This window comes from Heterodontus francisci, unplaced genomic scaffold (genome assembly GCF_036365525.1).
Source record: "Heterodontus francisci isolate sHetFra1 unplaced genomic scaffold, sHetFra1.hap1 HAP1_SCAFFOLD_992, whole genome shotgun sequence".
Lineage (NCBI taxonomy): Eukaryota > Metazoa > Chordata > Chondrichthyes > Heterodontiformes > Heterodontidae > Heterodontus > Heterodontus francisci.
The window spans coordinates 104,926-115,463 of record NW_027142011.1 but is presented as its reverse complement, the minus strand read 5'-3'; positions in this window follow the sequence as shown (position 1 = coordinate 115,463).

Below are 10,538 nucleotides of genomic sequence, written 5' to 3'. Positions count from 1 at the left end.
ACTATCAACATTCTGGGGGTTACCGTTGAGCAGGAACTGAATTGGATCAGCCACATAAATACCGTAGCTACAAGAGCAGGTCAGAGGCTGGGAATTCTGCTGTGAATCACTCACCTCCTGTCCACCATCTACAAGCACAAGTCAGGAGCGTGATGGAATACTCCCCATTTGCCTGGATGAGTGCAGCTCCAACATCACTCAAGAAGCTCAACATCATCCAGGACAAAGCAGCTCGCTTGATCAGCACCCCATCCACCACCTTAAATATTCACTCCCTCCACCACCAGTGAACAGTGGCAGCAGTACGTACCATCTACAAGATGCACTGCAATAACTCACCAAGCCTCCTTCGACAGCACCTGACAAACCCATGACCTCGACCACCTAGAAGGACATTGGATGCATAGGAACACCACCATCTGCCAGTTCCCGTCCAAGCTACACACCATCCTGACTGGGAACTATATCACCGTTCCTTCACTGTCACTGGATCAAAATCCCGGAACTCCCTTCCGAACAGCACTGTGGATTTACCTACACCACATGGACTGCAACAGCTCAAAAAGGCGGCTCACCACCACCTTCTCAAGGGAAGTTAGGAATGGGCAATAAATGCTGCCGTTGCCAGCGATGCCCACATTCCGTGAAAGAATAAAAAAGAGATTTGCCACAATGGTAGCAGGGTGAGGGACTTCAGTGATGTGGAGAGATTGGAGAAGCTGGGGTTGTTCTCCTTGCAGCAGAGAAAGTTCCGAAAAGATTTGACACATTTGTTCAAAATCATGGAGGTTTTCAATAGTTTAAATAAGGAGAAACTGTTTCCAGTGGTAAAAGGGTCAGTAAGCAGAGGACACAGATATCAGGTGATTGGCAGAAGAACCAGAGGTGACATGAAGAACCATTTTTTACACAGTAATGTGTTGTGATAAAGAAAGAAAAGACTTGCATTTATATAGCACCTTTCAAGACCACTGGACATATCAAAGCACTTTGTAGACAATGAAATACTTTTGAAGTGTAATCACTGATGTAATGTCAGAAATGCAGCAGCTAATACCCACAAACAGCAATGTGATAATGACCAACTGATCTGATTGAGGGGGAAATATTGATCACAACACCAGGGAGAATTGCTCTTCACTTGTTTGAAATTGCAGCATGAGATCTTTTACATTCACCCAAACATGCAGACCAGGTCTTGGTTTCACATCACACCTGAAAGGCAGCACCTTCAACACCCTCAGTGCTGTACTGGAGTGTCAGCTGTGAACTCTGAACCCAGATGCTTGTGATTTCGAGGTGAATGTGACCAACTGAGCCACAGCTTTTACCTGAGTCTCAATCCTTCTACCAACAGTTTATCTCTATCGGGTCTGTCACGACCCCTCATGATTGTGAACACCTCTGTCAAATCTCCTCTCGAAGGAGAACAACCCCAGCTTCTCCAATCTATCCACATAACTGAAATCCTAACCACACGTTGCAGAAAGGAACTTTTCCTCAAGTTCTTTCCAGTTTTGTGAGTCACATTAAATCTGTAACCTTCGGTTATTGACCGTTCAGCAGTTAGAAACAGTTCCTCAGTATTTTCTCTACCTCAAACCTTCAAGGAAGCTCTGCAAAGTAACTGAAAATCAAGTTGTCAGAAGTGGGATTTAAACACATGCCTCCAGTGAAAGCTGCAATCTGAACAGAGAAGCTGAAACCGCTCAGTCACCTCAACTGTTCAGAGATATTGCGAGAGTGGTTAGCAAAGCATGTGGGATCTTGGGCTTTATAAATAGAGACATTGAGTACAAAAGCAGGGTTGTTATGCTGAACTCTGGTTAGGCCCCAATTGGAGTGTTGCATCCAGATCTGCTCACCAATCTTTAGAAAGGATGTGCGGATTCTTGAGAGGATGCAGAGGAGATTTACCAGAATAGTTCCAGGGATGGAGGGTTTTAGTTTCAAGGTTAGGTTAGAAAAACAGGGTTTTTTCTGCCTGTATCAAAGGAGATTGAGGGGAGAATTGATGGAGGTGTCGAAGGCTATGACAGTTTTAGATAAGTTGGCAAGGAAAAATTGTTCCCATTAACTATTGCTACAAGGACTAGGGGATTCAGATTGAAGGTTTTGGACAAGAGATGCAGGGGGAATGTGCGGAAGAACTTTTTTACACAGTGATTGGTAATGATCTGCAACTCGCTGCCCCCGAGGGCGGAGGAAGTTGTGACAATCGTTGGTTACAAAAGGAATTTCGATGGGCATTTGAAGGAAATAAATTTACAGGGCTAGGGGGATCGAGCAGACGAGTGGGACTGACTGGATCGCTCCATGGAGAGCTGGCCTGTACTCGATGGGGCGAATGACCTCCTTCTGTACCACAAATGACCCAATGACTCGATGAGTCTATGTCACTCTCAGAATCAAGACAACAGAGTGACAGATTTAACACAACATTATAACATATGTTTGGTTTGACAAATTCAATAATAACTCGTGTCCACTCCCAGTATTCCTAAATCCCACACATTCACTATAATGTGAACAATTATTTCCTGTTGTGTCTCTCTCACATTTGTAAAGTTCACGATATTAGAGTGAGGTGACATCTACTGGCGGGAAGCAAGAACTGCAATCAAGCAGCAGAAAGTCCACAGTCTGTCAGGGTGAAAGAAACATTGCAATATGAGGAAATAGTGAAGGGGTTTGATCGGGTTGATGGAAACATGATTCCACTTGTGGTATCGTATGAAGCAAGGGCCGGAAATATAAAATTGTCGTTAATAAAAGAAATGAGGAATTCATGAAAAATGCATTTGCTTAGAGAATGGTTATAGAGATATACAGCACTGATATAGGCCCTTTGGCCCACTGAGTCTGCACTGACCATCAACCACCCATTTATACTAATCCTATGTTAACCCAGAATTCCCTACCACATCCCCACATTTCTCCTATCACCTACCCTAGGGCCAATTTACAACAGTCAATTTATCTATCAACCCACAAGTCTTTCGTTGTGGGAAGAAACCAGAGTACCTTGTGGAAGCCCACATAAACAACTTGCAAACTCCACACAGGCAGTATACAGAACTGAATCAGGGTCACTGAAGTTGTGAAGCTACAGAGCTCACCACTGCACCACCCTTAGAATGTGGATAGAGTAAAAAGTGAGATTGGATGGACAGAAGCAGTCTGAAAAGATGGCTCAAACAAAAGGTGAAAACCCTGAAATGTTAACTCTGTTTCTCTCTCCACAGATGCTGTCAGAGGTGCTGAGTATTTCCAGCACTTTCTGTTTTGATTTCAGCTTTGTAGGATATTGTTTTGATCTGAAAAAAATGCATGATCGGCTGTGGGTGCCAGTGAAATTCCACAGGAGCGAATAAAAACTATGCCAACGGTGGCTCGTTGGTCTAGGGGTATGATTCTCGCTTTGGGTATAAGTGATTAATATGTGAGAGGTCCTGGGTTCAAATCCCAGACAAGCCCTTTTCTGTTGCCATTTTTAGTTTAAGGTCATCGATTGCTTTCAGCCTTCCAGAAAGCGGAATCGATTTCCAAACTGAGCCTGCTTGAGGACAGGGGAACTGGATTCAAAGAGCTTGTCGACAAAATTGAAATGAACAAAATATACAGATTGTCAAGTGGGAATATAAGGTTGCAACAGTAACTAAAGGCCTGCTCGGGTCAGCAAATGAAACCCGACCCAAGCCTGACAGCACCGCATCCGACCTGGTCCGAGTCCTTTCATTTTTTTCCCGTGCCCGAACTGACCACCAGAATGTTCAGTAAAACTTGCTTCCGTTTTTCACTTTTTAAGCTTGTGCAGGTAAGGCAACAAAAACTGCAACTGGACTTGAAAGGTTGTTTAAATGTACATTAAGATTAGAGCTACGTACCGGAGGTGATGAGCTGAAGATTGTTACCATAGAAGTTAGTGATTGTGAGGTCACTAGTTCAAGAGAAAGTCGTGGAGTTGTGCCCAGACAGGTTGTCCCACACTGTATTGATTAAAATATTGCCCGAAGGCGAGAAAATATCATTATACATTCCCGAGACTCCTGCTTTACAGGTTGAAATACTTTCTGCAAGTTTATCCAGAGAGCAGCTGAGATGCAGAGACCAGGAAGGTCTTGAGTGATTAATTATTAAAAAATATACATTCTTATATTAAAGAGATTGTGCTCTACCTTCGATGGAATCGCTCACTGCAGACTAGTGCGGAGTGTTTCCCGCCTTGACGTCCTGGCTGTCACTGGATCTTGAGTCCAGGCCTCTGGATTACTGGTCCAGTAATCTTTGAAATTTCTCCCTTGATCTAATATTTTAATCTGGTAAATCAGATTTTACAAAAAAAAATTAAATGATTTAAGACTGCTTCATGTTCAGCAGTGCCAAATGAATAAAGAAATTCAAATATATTCAAAATTATATATCAACTATTAAATACTAATGCCCAGCTTTGAATACAAAAAATGCCTCTAATTGTGTTCTGGTCTGGAATGGAATTCTTCAGTGTTTCTGTTTAGCTTGGCTTGACTCATCGATTTTCTTGTTTTTCACTTTGTCGATGCCTTTGAATAATTGTGGATCCTTCTTCAGGGTGTCTTCTTTCACCAGGTAGTTCTGACCTCTGATGATGTTGATCGTAATCAGCTTCAATTTGTTGATAGTTTTGGAAGTGAGCAGATTTCCTTTGCTTGAGTTTACAACATGGAACTTAGTCTGACGTGTGGACCCATGGGAGGATTTGAAAGCTGCCCTTGCATTGGAGCATACAGTTGCATCCATCCAAACAGAGGTACAGTAGAAGTGACATATTCAGTTCAGTCTGTCGATCATGGGACTTTTAATCTCAGGGTTGTGAGTTTGAGCGCCATTTAGTTTTTCCACTTTTTAGGCTTCATTAGCAGAGAGTACAAGGAGTGTTTGAAATGAAATTCAACAACAGTATGAGAAACGCTCTCTTTCATTCGGGACTCTTAACTCTCTGCAGCATCTCGCTTTGAAAGATTGAACTTTACCTCATTTCTTTTTCAGCTGGGAGTCAGTGCGGCTCAGTGGGACTTCTGGCTGTCTCCCACCTCACAATTCATCAGTGCTGAGAAAGCAATGGGAAATATTACTCATGGCTGAGTAAGCAGAGGACACCGATTTAAGGTGAATGGGAAAAGAACCAAAGGCAACATGAGGAAAAACCTTTTTTATGCAGCAAATGGTTACGATCTGATATGTACTGCCTGAGAGTGTGACGGAGGAAGATTCAAACATAGCTTTCAAAAGGATATAAGATAATTATCTGAAGGGAAAAAAAAACAGCTTTTCATGGAATACATGAGGATGTGGCATGAGCTGAGTTGCTTGTGCAGAGAGGCAGCACAAGCACCATGAGCTGAATCCCTCCTTTTGTGCTGTAAGTATTCTGTGATCTATGATTCTATACAAAGTGAAACCAACACTCACATATGAGAAACTGACAGGTACAGTGTAAACCCCACACTAACAAACCAGCAAATGCCAGGGACAGAGTAAAACCAACAGTCCTAGACAAGAAACTGACAGATACTGTGTGAAACCCAAAAATCACTTATCAGGATTTGGCAGTTAATGTGTAAAAACCTCTCTTCAATATCCATCCTGCAAGGTACAAAGAAAATTAGGTACAAACCCAGGCTCATACTTCGAAGACTGAGAGATAAAGAGCAAAACACAGACTCACCTACCAGAGGCTGACAAGTACAGAGAATAAAACAGAGGGGGTGCAGATTAAAAACACATGCATGTAACGGATACTGATAGGGATAGAATCAAACCCTTTCTCACACATGACACGAAAATTGGTGGTGTCGTAAATAGTGAGGAGGAAAGCCTTAGATTACAGGCCAATATAGATCGTCCGAGGCAGAGAATATATGAGCAGGGAGGTTATGACGGAGCTGTATAAAATGCTAGTTAGGCCACAGCTGGAGTACTGTGTACTGTTCTGGGCACCACACTATAGGAAGGATGTGATTGCACTGGAGAGGGTACAGAAGAGAGTCACCAGGATGTTGCCTGGGCTGGAGCATTTCAGCTATGAAGAGAGACTGAAAAGGCTAGCGTTGTTTTCCTTAGAGCAGAGAAGGCTGAGGGGATATAAGATTGAGGTTTACAAAATTATGAGGGGCATTGATCGGTTAGATAGGAAGAAACATTTTACCTTAGCGGAGGGGTCAATAACCAGGTGGCATAGATTTAAGGTAAGGGACAGGAGGTTGAGATGGGATTTGAGGAAAAGAATTTACCCAGAGGGTGGTTGGAATCTGGAACGCACTCCCTGAAGAGGTGGTAGAGGCCGGAACCCTCACAACATTTAAGAAGTAACTGATTCGGATTTGGAATGAATTGTCTGACAGGGTGGTGGAAACAGATTCAATTATAACTTTCATAAAGGAATTGTACAAATATTTCAAAGTGAATTTCTCCAGGACTATGGGGAAATAGGCAGTGGGTTGGACTAATTGCATCATTTTTTTCATAGATTCAGCACAGGCACAAAAGACCGATTGGCCTCCTTCTGTGCTGTTTGATTCTATGAAATAGTGACACTCAGGGCAAGTCTGTATAAGAAGGAGAAATGGAGACAGGTCAGGGAGAGCACATCACCAAAACTGGAGATACTACATTGGACAGGGAGGGTCGGAGGGGGAGAGAGCATGTACATACAGTCAGCATCAGCACCTTCAGGGGAGGAGAGAGAGAGGAACCAGTGAGTGTAGAACTGAACCCAGCCAGAGTCAACCTGCTGAAACACCAGTGAGTTCACACTGGGGAGAGATCATTTACCTGCTCCGTGTGTGGGAAGGGGTTCACTCAGTCATCCAACCTCACTGAACATCAACTTGTTCACATTGATCAGAGACCTTTTCAATGTCCTGACTGTGAGAAGAGCTTGAAAAGCAGTAATGATCTGCTGAAACACCAACACATTCACTCTGGGGAGAGGCCGTTCCCCTGCCATGTGTGTGGGAAGGGATTCACTCAGTCATTCAATCTGCTGCAACATCAGCAAGTTCACATGTAACTGCAGGGGTTGGATTCTGCTGTTGTTGCTGCTATTCATCACTTTCAGAGACAAAGTTGGATCTTACTTTCTAACCAGTGTAGTCCAGAGCAAAAGCGTCTTCTTAATGTTGAGATAAACGGGAGAAGAAACCGGGAAGTGGCGGCGAGGATGGGGCAGGTGCTGCACCATCACTTTAATGGTGCACCCTCCCTCCCCCGGGGTCCTCGCTGCACGTCCGCCAGGCCTGGTGGCTCTGATTGGGGTCCTGAGAGCCCCTGAGACTCGGTGCAGCTGAGGCTGCGCTCACCCCCGCTCAGCTCTGTTGTGATATTTAAAATACGAAAGGCCTGTTGGGCTGAGAGCTGATCTGGAATTTAGAAAGCAGCATTACTGGAGGCTCATTGCTGCTCAGCACAATCTCACCCCCGATCCTGGGAATTGTTGATTCTGCACCCTGTAGTTCAGTTCTGCAATTAACTCGAGGGGGAGATGTGTGAGCAGAAAAACAGAGCGAAATGAAAACACAGCTGGACAGATGTGCAACAGGTCAATCCACTGTTACAATAACTCCATCTCTGACTCCCTCCTGACAGTAACCAGCCCTTTCACAGAGACTGTGGGTGGCTCTGAAAAGAGCCTTTGGTTTATTAGATGTCATTTTGGCCGCTTTACTTTTTCTGGGAGCTCTGAGCGCTGGTTTTCTTGCGCAGCAGCACGGCCTGGATATTGGGCAGCACCCCGCCCTGAGCGATGGTCACCCCTCCCAGCAGCTTGTTGAGCTCCTCGTTGTTGCGGACGGCCAGCTGCAGGTGTCTGGGGATGATGCGGGTCTTCTTGTTGTCCCGGGCCGCGTTACCGGCCAGCTCGAGGATTTCAGCGGTCAGGCACTCGAGCACAGCAGCAAGATAGACCGGGGCTCCGGCACCCACACGCTCAGCATCGTTACCCTTTCTCAGGAGCCTGTGAACACGGCCCACCGGGAACTGCAGTCCAGCCCGGGAGGAGCGAGACTTGGCCTTGGACCGAGCTTTAGTGCCGGTCTTTCCTCTTCCAGACATTCCCACAATCTCACAAATACTTTCACAAAGAATGGATAATTTCTCAGCTTTTGTCGCAAGCTTGAAACAGTCAGGATGGCCGAGTGGTCTAAGGGGCTGTGTTCAGGTCGTAGTGTTTCCTGGAGGCGTGTGTTCAAATCCCAAATCTACCAAGTTGTGTTTTGACTGAACTGGAGGGATTTGGGAGCAGCGGTGAAGGGAAAGCATGGAAGAATATTGACAAGGAAAATGAAAATGGACCCAAAGATGTTTCTTCAATCCATTCAGGTAAGAGGCAACTAAAGAAAGAGGAGTGCACTGAAAAGACCAAAAAATCACAGTGATTTTTGACATCTTGCCAGGATTGAGTGGCGCGTGCACGGGATGATGTCATTTTGCAGCACCAATATCATCACATTTCCGCAACAAATCCATCTTCGTGCATGCGTGATAAAGCGTCATTGGGTATCTAGCCACCCCATCCCCCCACCACTTGGCTGGAGGAAGTGGCTGAATGGGAGATTTTGAAGCTGTAGCTCTCCCCCCTCGGCAACTCACTCCAGGCCTCGACGATTCCCCCCCCCTCAGCCGCTCGCTCCAGACCTCGCTGCTCCCCCACCCCCCACTTCCCTGGCCAGTTGTTCCTCGCTTCGCACTACCCCACTCTCTGACCACTCGCTCCAGGCCGCGCCGCTTCCCTCCTCTCAGCTACTCACTCCTCCGTCGCCCTGTCACTCCTTGCGGCCCTCCTGCTTCTGCAGGTGACGCCTGGTGAAGAAATGTGGGAGCGAGTGTCACGGCCAGAGCTAGCAGCTGTGGGCTGGGCTGGGACAGGGTGGGGGGTGGGGGTGCGGAGAGTGAACAGCCAGAGTGCGGAATTTCGCCAGTAGGGAGGAGGGGGAGAAAGCGAGTTGCAGAGAGGGGAGAGCGGTCAGTGAGGTGGGAGCTAGTAGCTGCGTTCGGGTGAAGTCAATCCTGGTCAGTTATATAAACAAATCACAATAACGAATTGGCAGCACATTTTATCCTCTGCCCGATTTTCCTTTCCATCGATCGTGGTGCTAATTCACTATCTTCCAATGGAAATTCAATCATAAAATTCCTTTTGTATTTAATAGGATTACTGAAATGTTAAATGGATCTGAGGATTACAGTCAGTATTAGCAAACGCACCCGAGTGAATTAGCACCCCAATCGATGGAAAGGAAAATCGGGGAAAGTATAAAATGTGCCGCCAATTTCGTTATTGAGATTCATTGAGTAATTCGATTCTGCCCAACACTGAAATTGGCGGCTTTTTTGAATTCAACCTTTCTGCCAGGACGACAATTTAAGCCAATGATTTGCTGGATTTTCTAATTCGAGGCTCGGCAATTGGTTAAGACATGCGAATGGGAAGAGGGTGACCAATCAGAAGTGGGCTCTGGATAGCGCGGGCTCAAACTGCGGGAATTCCAGGTCCCTGAATGAATGAGCTGAAACTGATCAGTTTCACAAACCCTGTCAGTTTCAGTGCAGGAAACACCGTCTCGGGGGAAATAACATCACAAGTGGCTCTGGTTCAACGGCTGCTGCAAAACTCCCGGATTCCCTCATTGCAGCGAAATCATTTTGAAATTCTATGAAAACAATGAGTGATTCTGGAGGAGTGATGTGGCTTTTCACTGAGGGCATGTGTCGACTGGAGAAATAACTAACTGAAGAGCCTCAGGCGCTGTTTACACAGCCCGTTCAGAAAATCAATTCCACTGCATATCCTTGCTACAAATGAAATGTCAAATTTGGGGACTCTAGTTTTGTATCCCGAACACAGCACAGATTTATTCCAGACAGTTCTAAACAGCCTATCCCAGCTCCCGTTTCCAGGTCACTGCTCTCTCTGTGAGGAGGTGGGTGGCTCTTAGAAGAGCCTTTGTTGTGTTTGCTGGAAAGGGTCGAGTTGTTCAGCTGCTGAATTCGTAGAGAGTGCGGCCCTGCCGTTTCAGAGCGTACACCACATCCATGGCAGTGACCGTCTTGCGCTTGGCGTGTTCAGTGTCGGTGACCGCATCCCTGATCACATTCTCCAGGAAAACCTTCAACACCCCGCGAGTCTCCTCATAGATCAAACCCGAGATCCGCTTGACCCCGCCACGGCGAGCCAGGCGGCGGATTGCTGGTTTGGTGATGCCCTGGATATTATCACGAAGCACTTTGCGGTGCCGCTTCGCTCCGCCTTTGCCCAGTCCTTTCCCTCCTTTACCTCTGCCAGACTTTCTTTTATTAAATTCCAAAATATACTTTATTCATTAAAATCTGTAAAAAAAAATACATTACAAAACAGTTCCCAAAAGCACCAAGTCAAACAATACAAAGAGTGCAAAGGAGATCAGTTTCCTTCAATACAGGAGTGAGTTGCCTCACAACCCTTCCATTTCATTGTCATGCCATGTACATTTTACAGCAAACAAATATTTTCTGGCTACAGT